The sequence below is a fragment of the Rhamphochromis longiceps genome, linkage group LG6 (genome assembly GCF_057381845.1).
Source record: "Rhamphochromis longiceps isolate RC_006_pf linkage group LG6, R_longiceps_female_GT1.1, whole genome shotgun sequence".
Lineage (NCBI taxonomy): Eukaryota > Metazoa > Chordata > Actinopteri > Cichliformes > Cichlidae > Rhamphochromis > Rhamphochromis longiceps.
In genome coordinates this window covers 46,463,816-46,477,226 of record NC_140562.1, presented here as the reverse complement: position 1 = coordinate 46,477,226, position 13,411 = coordinate 46,463,816, and the positions used below count along the sequence as shown (strand labels likewise).

Genomic DNA, 13,411 nt, shown 5'->3' with positions numbered 1-13,411 from the left:
GGCAGATATCATTCATGAGTGTAACCTTGGCCAAAGTTAGGAAAACAGGTTCTCCCACTGATTGGCTTCTTTCAGACAACTAAGAAACAAATGTATTTCCTCTATTAAGAAAGCTAAATCAGAAGACTATTTGTCACCACTGAGAACCTCCCTGGGAAAGTCTATGCCAGGGTGCTGGAAAGGAGAGTTCGTCCGCAAGTCAAACCTCAGATACAGAAGGAATAATGCGGTTTTCGTCCTGGTCGCGGAACACTGGACCAGCTCTTTATCCTCTCCAGGATACTTGAGGGTGCATGGGAGTTTTCCCAACCAGTCTACATGTGTTTTGTGGACTTGGAGAAGGCATTCGACCGTGTCCCTCGGGGTGTCCTGTGGGAGGTGTTGCGGGAGTATGGAGTGTCTGGCCCATTGCTACGGGCCATTTGATCCCTATACAACCGTTGCAAGAGCTTGGTTCGCATTGCCGGCAATAAGTCGGACTCGTTCCCGGTGGGTGATGGGCTCCGCCAGGGCTGCCCTTTGTCTCCGGTTCTGTTCATAATTTTTATGGACAGGATTTCTAGGCACAGCCAAGTGGCGGAGGGCTTTCACTTTGGTGGCCTCAGAATCTCATCTCTGATTTTTGCAGATGATGTGGTTCTGTTGGCTTCATCGGGTGAGGGCCTCCAGCTCGCACTGGAACGGTTCGCAGCCGAGTGTGAAGCAGCGGGAATGAGGATCAGCACCTCCAAATCTGAGGCCATGGTTCTCAGCCGGAAAAGGGTGGAGTGCCCACTCCGGGTCGGGGATGAGTTCCTGCCCCAAGTGGAGGAGTTCAAGTATCTCGGGGTCTTGTTCGCGAGTGATGGGAGAAGGGAGCCGGAGATCGACAGACGGATTGGGGCTGCAGCTGCAGTAATGCGGACACTGCACCGGTCCGTCGTGGTGAAGAGGGAGCTGAGTGTAAAAGCAAAGCTCTCAATTTACCGGTCGATCTACGTCCCTACCCTCACCTATGGCCACGAGCTGTGGGTAGTGACCGAAAGAACGAGATCGCGGATACAAGCGGCAGAAATGAGCTTCCTCCGAAGGGTGGCTGGCCTCTCTCTTAGAGATAGGGTGAGAAGTTCGGCCATCCGGGAGGGGCTCAGAGTAGAGCCGCTGCTGCTCCACATCGAAAGGAGCCAGCTGAGGTGGATCGGGCATCTGACAAGGATGCTGGGTGAGGTGTTCCAGGCATGTCCCACCGGGAGGAGGCCCCGGGGCAGACCCAGGACACGCTGGAGAGATTATATCTCTCGGCTGGCCTGGGAACGCCTTGGTGTTCCCCCGGATAAGCTGGAGGAGGTGGCTGGGGAGAGGGAGGTCTGGGCCTCTCTGCTTAGGCTGCTGCCCCCGCGACCCGGCCTCGGATAAAGCGGATGAAGATGGATGGATGGATGGATGGATGGATGGATGGAGAACCTAAATAACCCACAGCAGTTCTGGAAAATCATTAAGTCTCTTTCAGTGAGCAACAGCTCTAATGCTCTACCCACCTATGTTTTTAAGGACTCTGTTCCTGTTTACGATAGGAAGGAGATTATGAACTGCTTTAACAAGCACTATATATCGTCTGTCTCTGTGTTTGACTCTCTGTAAAATCCAGCACAAACCCTCCAGCGTAAAATGGTAAATAGACTGATTCTTATATAGCGCTTTTCTACTCTCATTCACCCACTCACACAAGCTAAATTCACACTCCGATGAACGCATCGGAGTGGGGGGGGGATTAGACCAACATCTAATCTATCTGTGCTGGCCAAAGTTCTTGAAGCTCTTGTGTGCGAGTAGTTAAAGCAGTTTTTGTACACCTATGATATTTTATCTGAATCATGTTTGAGGAAAAATCACAGAACTGTCACAGCTGCAGTGAAAGTGTCAGTGCCACAGGGCTCTGTATTAGGTCCTCTTCTATTCATCATTTACATTGTGCCAGATGCAAACTTGCACTTCTGTGCTGATGACACAGTTATTTACAGCTGTGGTCCAACTGCTGTCCAAGCCTCTGACTCCTTGCAGAAAGTCCAGCACTCATTACTTAAACCTGTTCTCAATACAGACAAAACAAAGCTCATGTTGTTTTCCCAATCAAGGAAGTTGGTTCACACGTATAAATATCCAGGCATCTTTAATAGGACCGATTCTTATATAGCGCTTTTCTTCTCTCCCGGAGTACTCAAAGCGCTCTATACAACAAGCCACATTCACACAAGCACTTCCTCTAAACTGAGATGCTTCCTAACTACATTCATACTCTATCAGAGAGCAACTTGGGCTTATTATGCTGCCCAAGGATACTTGGTATGCAGACTGGAGGAGCCAGGGATCAAACCAACAACCTTCCGATTAGTAGGTAACCTGCTGTACCTCTTGAGTTACAGCCACCCCGTCTTTATTGATGACTCACCTTTAAACCACATGTAGACAAACAAACTTTGATTTTCACAATAAGTTGTTTTTCTGTTAATACAAAGAAGCGACTTGTTGCTGCAACATTTCTACTGTTGCTGCATTATGGAGATATTCTACATATGAATGCTTCAGTGTCTTTGAATGGTTGATACTGTGTGGGTCACAATCAGCCAAGGTTTGGGGTGATTGTGACCCACACCTGTTTTCACACCTCACAGACAACTTTGGCCACGTCCGCACTAGCCTGGATAGATTTGAAAACGCGTCCACGCTATCGCTTTCAATCGTTTTCACAGAGTCTTTCATTCACATTGAAACGGCCCAAAACGCTGACGTTCCAGTACTGTGCATGTGTGAAACACAAGAAGATTCGACCTGCCTCATTTCTGTCTGCCATTTATTTACTTTCCAGCTCTTTGAAACGTTGCGGCAAAATGTCGAGGAAAAGCACCGAGTTTTTAAAATGGACTAACAATGAGGTGGAGTTGTTGCTGCGAGTAACACAAAAGTGCAAAGTTGCAAAAGCGAGTGAGAATTGAAGAATTTGAAGAAAAGCTCTCTGGAGCGCATACAGACTGATGTTAATCTTTAATAGGGCAGACAAAACAATGCTGTGTAATGCCCTCCACTATCTTAGTTTAATTGGTCACTGCATCACATGACTAACATATATCATTGTTTTATAAAGTCTCCCTTTTCGCTGTCCACACTGCGACACAAAAGCAGCGTTTTCAAAACACTTCGTTTTCTTTCAGGGAAAACGCGTCTCAGTGTGGACGGGAGGCCAAAAGGGAGAGAGAAAACCACGCGTTTCAAAATGAAAGCGCATTAGTGTGGACACAGCCTTAAAGAAGTCCAGACGCTTTTCTTTCCACGCTCCTTGGACCATTTGTTTTTTTAAATCAAAACTAAGAGTCCTGGAGGCCAGTTCCATAACATGTAACTGTTTCATGTAGATTGTCATTTCATTTTATTTTCGTGTGTGTGTTTAATCTTTGTAACTGTGTGATATTTGGCCAGGTCTCCCTTAAAAAGAGTTTTAATCTCAGTGGGATCGTCCTGGTTCAATAAAGGTTGAATATTTAAAAAGAGAAACATTGAGTGATGAACGCGACGCATGAAACAAACACAGACGGGGAACGTGACGTCGGAGGGGGAAGATGAAATAAAGACATCAACACCAAAGAGCAGGGTTCATATTAAATGTTAGAAACATTCAGACCTCAACATGATACAGTTTCTCAAGGTTCAAGGTTCAAGGTTCTTTATTTGTCACATGCATAGTTATACAAGTATAACACACAGTGAAATGTAGCCTGACACGCTCCTCGACATGTGCAAAAAAATTGGGGGGGGGGTGTAGAGGAAGAACATTATAAAAAAAAAACAACACCCAGCACGCCCCTGCGGGCGGTTTATCCTTCAAGCTCGGGTCCTCTACCAGAGGCCTGGGAGCTTGAGGGTCCTGCAGTATCTTAGCTGTTCCCAGGACTGCGCTCTTCTGGACAGAGATCTCCGATGTTATTCCCGGGATCTGCTGGAGCCACTCGCCTAGCTTGGGAGTCACCGCACCTAGTGCTCCGATTACCACGGGGACCACCGTTACCTTCACCCTCCACATCCTCTCGAGCTCTTCTCTGAGCCCTTGGTATTTCTCCAGCTTCTCGTGTTCCTTCTTCCTGATATTGCTGTCATTCGGAACCGCTACATCGATCACTACGGCCGTCTTCTTCGGTTTGTCTACCACCACTATGTCCGGTTGGTTAGCCACCACCATTTTGTCCGTCTGTATCTGGAAGTCCCACAGGATCTTAGCTCGGTCATTCTCCACCACCCTTGGGGGCATCTCCCATTTTGACCTCGGGACTTCCAGGTTATACTCGGCACAGATGTTCCTGTACACTATGCCGGCCACTTGGTTATGGCGTTCCATGTATGCCTTGCCTGCTAGCATCTTGCACCCTGCTGTTATGTGCTGGATTGTCTCTGGGGCATCTTTACACAGCCTGCACCTGGGGTCTTGCCTGGTGTGATAGACCCCAGCCTCTATGGATCTTGTACTCAGAGCTTGTTCTTGTGCTGCCATGATTAGTGCCTCTGTGCTGTCTTTCAGTCCAGCTTTGTCCAGCCACTGGTAGGATTTCTGGATATCAGCCACCTCCTCTATCTGCCGGTGGTACATACCGTGCAGGGGCCTGTCCTTCCATGATGGTTCCTCGTCTCCCTCCTCTTTCTTGGGTTTCTGCTGCCTGAGGTATTCACTGAGCACTCGGTCAGTTGGGGCCATCTTCCCAATGTATTCTTGGATGTTCGTTGTCTCATCCTGGACTGTGGTGCTGACACTCACCAGTCCCCGGCCCCCTTCCTTCCGCTTAGCGTACAGCCTCAGGGTGCTGGACTTGGGGTGAAACCCTCCATGCATGGTAAGGAGCTTTCTTGTCTTTATGTCAGTGGCTTCTATCTCCTCCTTTGGCCAGCCTATTACCCCAGCAGGGTACCTGATCACGGGCAGGGCGTACGTGTTGATGGCCCGGATCTTGTTCTTACCATTCAGCTGACTCCTCAGGACTTGCCTGACCCTCTGCAGGTACTTGGTGGTTGCAGCTTTTCTAGTGGCCTCTTCATGGTTCCCATTCGCCTGCGGGATCCCCAGGTACTTGTAGCTGTCCTCTATGTCTGTAATGTTGCCTTCTGGTAGTTCAATCCCCTCAGTTCTGACTACCTTCCCTCTCTTTGTTACCATCCGACTACACTTCTCCAGTCCGAACGACATTCCAATGTCATTGCTGTATAGCCTGGTAGTGTGGATCAGTGAATCGATGTCTCGTTCACTCTTGGCATAAAGCTTGATGTCATCCATGTACAGGAGGTGGCTGACAACTGCTCCGTTCCGTAGTCGGTATCCGTAGCCAGTCTTGTTAATGATCTCACTGAGGGGGTTCAGGCCTATGCAGAACAGCAGTGGGGACAGAGCATCTCCTTGGTAGATCCTGCACTTGATGGTGACTTGTGCTATGGGCTTGGAGTTGGCCTCTAGTGTTGTACGCCACATCCCCATTGAGTTCCTGATGAAGGCTCTTAGGGTCCCATTGATCTTGTACAATTCTAGGCATTCTAGTATCCAGCTGTGGGGCATTGAGTCATAGGCCTTCTTGTAATCAATCCAGGCAGTGCACAGGTTGGTCAGTCTGGTCTTGCAGTCTCGGCTGATTGTTCTGTCTACCAGTAGCTGGTGTTTTGCGCCTCTGGTATTCTTGCCAATTCCTTTCTGTGTCCCGCTCATGTATTGACCCATGTGCCTGTTCATCTTAGCCGATATGATGCCTGACAGGAGCTTCCATGTAGTACTGAGGCAGGTTATTGGTCGGTAGTTGGAGGGGACCGGTCCCTTCTTGGGGTCCTTGGGGATCAGGACCGTCCGGCCTTCAGTTAGCCATTCCGGGTGTCTCTCGTTAACTAGCAGCTGGTTCATTTCAAGGTTCAAGGTTCTTTATTTGTCACATGCATAGTTATACAAGTATAACACACAGTGAAATGTAGCCTGACACGCTCCTCGACATGTGCAAAAATTGGGGGGGGGGGGGGGGGGGTGTAGAGGAAGAACATTATATATATATATATATATATATATATATATATATATATATATATATATATATATATATATATATATATATATATATATATATATATATATATATATATATATATATATATATATATATAGTATATACACTGGGTGAATGTGCAGTAGTAGCAGCAAGCAGGTGAATTCTGTACATTAATATGAATAGACATCTGACTATTTTACAGGATAGACAATATAAACATATTTAAAATTAAAGGAATTGAAATGTACATTGTGCCTTGGTTTAGTGTCTGGAAGAGTCCTGACTCAGTCAGTTATAGATGATGTGAGAGGGCGGGTGTGTGTGTTTAGGGCCCGGATGGCTTGGGGATAGAAGCTCCTCTTGAGTCTCTCTGTCCTTGCCCGGAAGATGCGGAACCTTCTACCAGATTGCAGAAGTTGGAACAGTTTGTTGCCAGGATGGGACGGGTCCTTCAGTATCTGCTCTAGTCCGGCATCTCCTGGTGTAGGTGTCCTGAAGCGGGGGGAGAGCAATCCTGCAGCAGCGTTCTGCTGTACGGATCACTCTCTGGAGAGCTTTTTGGTCCTTCACACAGCTGTTCCCAAACCACGATGTCATGTTCTGTGTGAGGATGCTCTCCACAGCGCCTGTATAGAAAATCCTGAGGATCTTTGGAGAGACCCTGAACTTCCTCAGTTGTCGTAGGTGATACAGGCGCTGCCTAGCCTTTTTGGTCTGGACCTGAATGTGGGCAGCCCATGTCAGGTCTGAGGAGATGTGGACACCAAGATACTTGAAGGACTGCACCCTCTCCACTGGAGCTCCATTGATGATGATGGGCTTGTAGTCTCTGTGCTGACCCCTTCTGAAGTCCACCACCAGCTCCTTGGTCTTGCTGACGTTCAGCTGGAGGTGGTTGTCCTGGCACCACGATGCTAGATTCTTCACTTCATCCATGTAGGCCGCCTCATCGTTGTTGGAGATGGCACCCAACACCACTGTGTCGTCAGCAAACTTCACAATGGTGTTGGAGCCATGGGTGGCCACACAGTCTGAAGTGTAGAGGGAGTAGAGCAGTGGCGAGAGGACACATCCCTGAGGTGCTCCTGTGTTGATGGTGATGCTGTTGGAGAAGCACCTGCCCACCATCACCACCTGAGTTCTGCCAGTGAGGAAGTCCAACACCCATGCACACAGACGGCTGTTAAGTCCCAGATCCCTCAGCTTTGTGAACAGTCTGCAGGGCACTATTGTGTTAAACGCTGAACTGTAATCAACAAACAGCATTCGCACATAGTTACCCTGTTTCTTGTCCACGTGGCTGAGGGTGGTGTGTAGGACGTGGGCGATGGCATCCTCTGTGGATCTGTTGGATCTGTAGGCGAACTGCAGCGGATCTGTGGTGTCTGGGATGGAGGAGGAGATGATGTTCTTCAGCAGCCTCTCAAACACCTTCATTACTACCGAGGTCAGTGCAACTGGCCAGTAATCGTTCAGGGATGAGGGTTTGCTGTTCTTGGGCACAGGGATGATGGTGGATCTTTTGAAGCATGTGGGGACCACAGACTTCGTCAGGGACTCGTTGAAGATGTAAGTGAACACACCTGCTAGCTGGTCAGCACAGCAGCGCAGCAGACGGCCGGTGATGCCGTCTGGCCCCGCCGCTTTCCTTGTGTTCACTCTCCTCAGTGCCGCTCGGACGTCATGCTCCGCGATGCTGGTCACCGGTCTCTCGCTGATGACGTCACTGTCCTCGGTAGTCAGGCGGTAGTTAGCATTAGCCGCCTGGCTAACCTCGAAACGGGCGTAGAACCGATTCAGCTCGTTGGTGAATGCAGAGTCAGCGTTGATCAGCGCAGTGTCCCTGGCTTTGTAGTCCGTAATGGTGCGTAGTCCGTGCCACATACTCTGTGTGTCGCCCTGGTTCAAGTTCAAGTTCAAGGTTCAAGGTTCTTTATTTGTCACATGCATAGTTATACAAGTATAACACACAGTGAAATGTAACCTGACACGCTCCTCGACATGTGCAAAGAAATTGGGGGGGGGGGTGTAGAGGAAGAACATTATATATATATATATATATATACACACACACATACATACATATAGTATATACATTGGGTGAATGTGCAGTAGTAGCAGCAAGCAGGTGAATTCTGTACATTAATATGAATAGACATCTGACTATTTTACAGGATAGACAATATAAACATATTTAAAATTAAAGGAATTGAAATGTACATTGTGGAAGCGGGACTCCACACGTTCCCGGTACCGGCGTTTGGCATCTCTCACCGCGCGCCATATGAGGACGCTTTGTAGGCGCTCATATCGCCAGTGGCGAGACCCGTGTTGTAGGAGGCGGTCCTGGCGTTTACTGCAGTGCGGATCGATCTGTCCATCCACGGTTTCTGGTTTGGGAATGTGGTGACTCTCGCAGTGGGGATAATCTCCTCCGCTAGCATATTGACGAAGCATACTGCTACTTCCGTAAACTCGTTGATGTCGACTGCGCATGCTCTGAACATGTCCCAGTCTACGTCGTTGAGTGCGTCCTGTAGCGTAGCTTCTGATTGGGCAGTCCACCGTTTTACCTCCCTCGTGGTCACGTCTTCCCTCCGTATGCTTTGTTTATACTGGGGGATGAGGAAGATGGCGTTGTGGTCAGACTTCCCAAAAGCCAGGTGTGAGACAGCTTTGTAGCCCTGCTTGTATGGCGTGTAGCAGTGATCCAAAATCCGATCCCCTCTCGTTGGACACGAGACATGCTGGTAAAAGTTTGGCATGACTTGTCTGAGGTTCGCTTTGTTAAAGTCTCCTGCTACAATGAGGGCTGCGCCCGGGTCCTTGTTTTGAAGCGAGCTCAGCACATCATGTAATTCGGACAAAGCCATACCTGTGTCCGCTTGGGGTGGGATGTAGACCGCCGTGGCGATGACTGAGGTGAACTCACGGGGCAGATAGAAAGGGCGGCACTTAATGCTCAGGAACTCCAGATGTGGCGAGCAGCCGCTGGAGAGAGTAGAAATGCTCCTGGCATCACACCACTTTCTGTTTACCATGAAACACACTCCTCCACCTTTGGTTTTGTTCGACTCTGCCGTTCTGTCCGCGCGGAGCACAAAGAATGAATCCGACGGAGTTACGGCCTGGTCCGGCACGGTGGGGGTCAGCCATGTCTCCGTGAAGCACAGAATGTTGCAGTCCCTCATGTCACGTTGGAAGGTGACCCTTGCTCTTAGGTCATCGAGCTTGTTCTCCATGGATTGTACATTGGCCAGTAGGATACTGGGCAGTGGTGCGCGATGCGCCTGCTGTCTCAGTCTGTTCCTAATACCAGCGCGTTTCCCCCGGCGCTTCTTTGTTCTGCGCCTCGGATGAGCAGCCCGTCCTTTGTTGTTCTCCGCGCCGTGTAGAATCTCTGAGGGCCAGGAAGGGTCAGGTTTAAAAGTGTCCAAGATTAGATGTGCAACCTTGGCACCGATGTTTACAAGTGATCCGCTGTCGTAAACTATAAGACTAGAGGATTTTGGGATGTAAACCAGAGCAAAAAATAGGTAAAAAACAAGAAAAGTAGATAGTCGGAGCGGAGCGGTCAGGAAGGCGTCTGGACGTGGCCGCGCCATCTTGTATTTTTTTGTTTCTATGGCGATGCTCGGCGTCTCTCTGCACCTCCACCTGTTTCTTTATATGCGCAGGTGTGGGTGTTGGCAGAATGTGTCAAGAAGCCTGATTCTGATTGGCTAACAGAGGTTTGAGTGTGACTGTGATTTTTGGGCTAGTTTTTTATGCTCATTAGGGCGTTTCCATGGAGATATTAACGAATGAGGTCCACCTTAGGCATCGACCTTCTAACCTGCTGAGGTCATCGCAGGAGCCGTGTACTCGGTGAACTTCTGCTGTGTTCTCACCTGATCGGGCACCTGGAAGCACACCGACAGAGAGCATGAGACTCGCCAAACCTTTGTTGATGCACAGCAAAGCTAAACAGGAAGTGATCAGCTCAGCGCCGGGTGCGTTTGAACCTCGTAGATGGCGAAGCCGATGGTGTTGAGGTCACGTCCGAAGCGCCTCTCCCTTCGAGCATCTTTCTGCATCAGACCAATGAGGATGGTGCAGCCTTCCTCGCCATCGTGAGGATCATCGTCCAGCTGGATGAAGAAGGTGGCTGCGGAGACACAGGAGCACATGTTAGCTGAGCGCTCTGCATCATGAACATCAAACATCATCACCCAGAGTGCTTCACTTCCTGTGGGCTACCGGGGTAGTTCCTGCAGCCGCCGGCGATGGATCCCACCCACCACGTGCCCTCAAACTCAGCAAAGTTCCAGCGGCCGACCTCGTTGCTTGTCAGTGTGTCAGGTTACAGATGTCGAGGCGGGAGAAGTGACTCAGGAAGTCGTGGTAGAATATCCTGCAGGCGGCAGAGACGGGCTGAGTTTGCAGCAGCTGCAGACATTTTAACCCGCTACTGTCAGGCTCCACCTACCAGAACTCGCCGTCCTCGGCGCAGCAATCCAGCCGCCTCTTCTCCGCTGCCCGAACGCCGTCCCACTCCTTCGAGCTGACCACAGGAAGTTCAGTGAAACCACAGCTAAGGATGATGCTCCAGAACCTCAGAGCACCATGACTCACCTGTCGCTCCAGGCGCCCGTCCACTCCACCTGACCCCAGGGGGTCCTGATCTGGATCAGCTCCACCAGAGAACCACAGTGATGCACCTGCAGAACGTTACACCTGTGAGCATCTGTCCAGCTGTCGATCTGATCACATGATCACAGATTCTCCCTCACCTGCTCGGCCGCCGCGATGGAGTAGGTGTGGCCTTTGGCCAGCTTCTGATGAGCTCCGTCTCATACGAGCTGGAAATCTGAAACGTGGAAAGCACGTCCATGCTCACAGGTGTACACACGGGTGATCACACCCACAAACTACACCCTTTTTGGCTCCTACCTCAAAGCACACTGTGTTCTGTTGATCTTATGTGCTGCACAATAATGTTTAATATTTAGTATTTACTGTCATGTTCCCATATATCATTGTGATGTTGTTTATTCTATTACTCTTGTTCTCTTCTGCTTGTTTTCTTTTTTCTTTCTCAGCAGGTGATCCAGGTGATCGATATATGCATTTTTTTTCCTCTGCCCGTTCTGTTGGTTTTTGTCTTTTGCCCTTCTCCCCCGTCCCTCTTCTCAGCTGTTTCTCTTTCCCTCTTTCTTTCTCCCCTTCTTTCCCCCAGTCAAGTCTGTCCCGTATTCAGTAAGTGAAAATAAAATGAACAATAAAAGGTGAATCAAATGGACCATTACGGCAAGGCTGGGATGGTCAGTTTGGTAAAGTAAATCCGTTGGGCATCTTTCTTTGCCTTTAGACAACAATTCTGATGCAAAAGAGCCAAACGGGACAGGCCAAAAAAAAAAAAAAAAAAGGATATTTTTAGGGTTGGGGCCAAGTGCTAACAGTGCAGTGAGGAGGAAGAGGAGGGTTGGTGTCTCCGTGAAGTCATATCTACAGGGACACCTGTGAGGACCATGCCGGTGGCTCAGAGCTGCTCTGACACATGGCTCAGTGTCAGAGGACACTAGACTGAACATGTGGGCCCCTGGTGAGTAAAGAACTGACTGCATGTTTCAATAATTAAAGTGACAGAAAAAAAAGTGAAATATTTGAATCCAACATATGAAAGTAGAATAAAACAGAAGAACTTCACTACAAGTACATTAGTAATACAGTAAATGTACTCATTTACTCTCTGACTGGTCCTCTCCATGATGTCATTGGTGCTTAATGACATCGGGCACTGTAACATTAACAGGAAGCCAGTGACATCATGATTTATATATTGATTTCAGTGCCTCAGCATCTTCATCTTATCTTAATGACCTTGTAGTACCATATCACCCTATTAGAGCACTTCGCTCTCGCTCTGCAGGCCTACTTGTTGTTCCTAGAGTATTTAAAAGTAGAATGGGAGGCAGAGCCTTCAGTTTTCAGGCCCCTCTTCTGTGGAACCAGCTTCCAGTTTGGATTCAGGAGACAGACACTATCTCTACTTTCAAGATTAGGCTTATTTCAATTCGATCTATTTGTCACAAAACAGACAGCAGACACTTGAAGGTGCCTATATTGTAAAGTCTGCGTGGTGTGGTGGTTTCTGTTTGCAGGGGTCCCAGAAAGATGAAGATGAGTTTCACCTTCCAGCACAACGACAACAGAAGGTGGTGCACGTCTGGCACTCGAGCCTGAGTCCAGCTGAGACGCTGTGAGGAACCAGCAGAGGGCGCCGTCACACTGTGACTGAGTGCTGCTGAGGGAGAGGTCTGACAGGCTCTGACACAAAAACGCTCAAAGCTTTACTTTGAGGGGCATTCAGAGTTTCTGTTTCACTTCTCATCTATTTGTCTATTTATCGAATCTATGTGCGCTGCAGACCTTTTACAGTCTAAAGTGTGGACACAGCCTCTCATTTAATGGTTTTTTTCTTTATTTTCATGATTCTCACTGAAGGCATCAGAACTATGAATGAACACGTGGGAAACAAAAAGTGTGAAATAACTTTGATTCTGTAGAGTCACCACCCTTTGCTTGGTTGTTGATGCGCGGTTATCCAGGTGCAGAAATCCCAAAAGGTTGATTCTGTTCATCTGGATGTTTCAGCATCGTCAGGTGACTCCTTCAGTCTCAGCTGACTGCAGGTTTACAACCTTATAAACAGGAAATAAAGACTGAAACCAGCCCACTGTGTGAACAATGGGCTGTGAGGTCAGTTTCTTGATCATTAAAATTGCAGATTGTCGTTGATCAACAGTCACTGATGGTCAAGACATTTGTCAAAGCTGGGAAAGCTCCAGCTGATCCAGGAGAGAAGGACAACCGCTGCCTAAGAGAAACCTGCAGTGATCCCGTACGTGTCAGGAGTATCGGAGCAGCAGAGATGTATTTTTTCTAAATACCGGGTCTCTGTGGCTTTTAAACCCCAAAACACGCTGCGCCAAAAACTGGTCCACCCAAAGGATCGGGTCCCCGACACCAACAGAGTAACATAGTGTTAAGTGCAGGATTTATACACACAGTAATGATGGACTCTTGTTTCTCTTTAATTAGCTGATTGGTTCCTCCCATAAGATGAATTCTAACAGTTGTCAAACAGGCTGTCAGCTGTACCAACTCCATCAATGAACCCTGACGGGCACACCTGTGAGGTGAAGCCATGTCAGGTGACGACATCATGAAGCTCACTGGGAGAAGGCCGAGGGTTTGCAGCGCTGTCGACAAATCAAAGGGTGGAATCTAAAATATGAACACATTTATCTGTTTTTTCTTTGCTACATGATTGCATACATGTTGCTTCATATATTTGATGTCTTCAGTATCAACGCTGTCGAATG

At 48.5% G+C, this 13,411-nt stretch overlaps 1 pseudogene; it reads right to left on the bottom strand.

Moving 5' to 3' along the window:
- Nucleotides 1–13,411, bottom strand: part of LOC146668958 (calpain-2 catalytic subunit-like) — a 32,775-nt pseudogene that overhangs the window by 11,336 nt on the left and 8,028 nt on the right.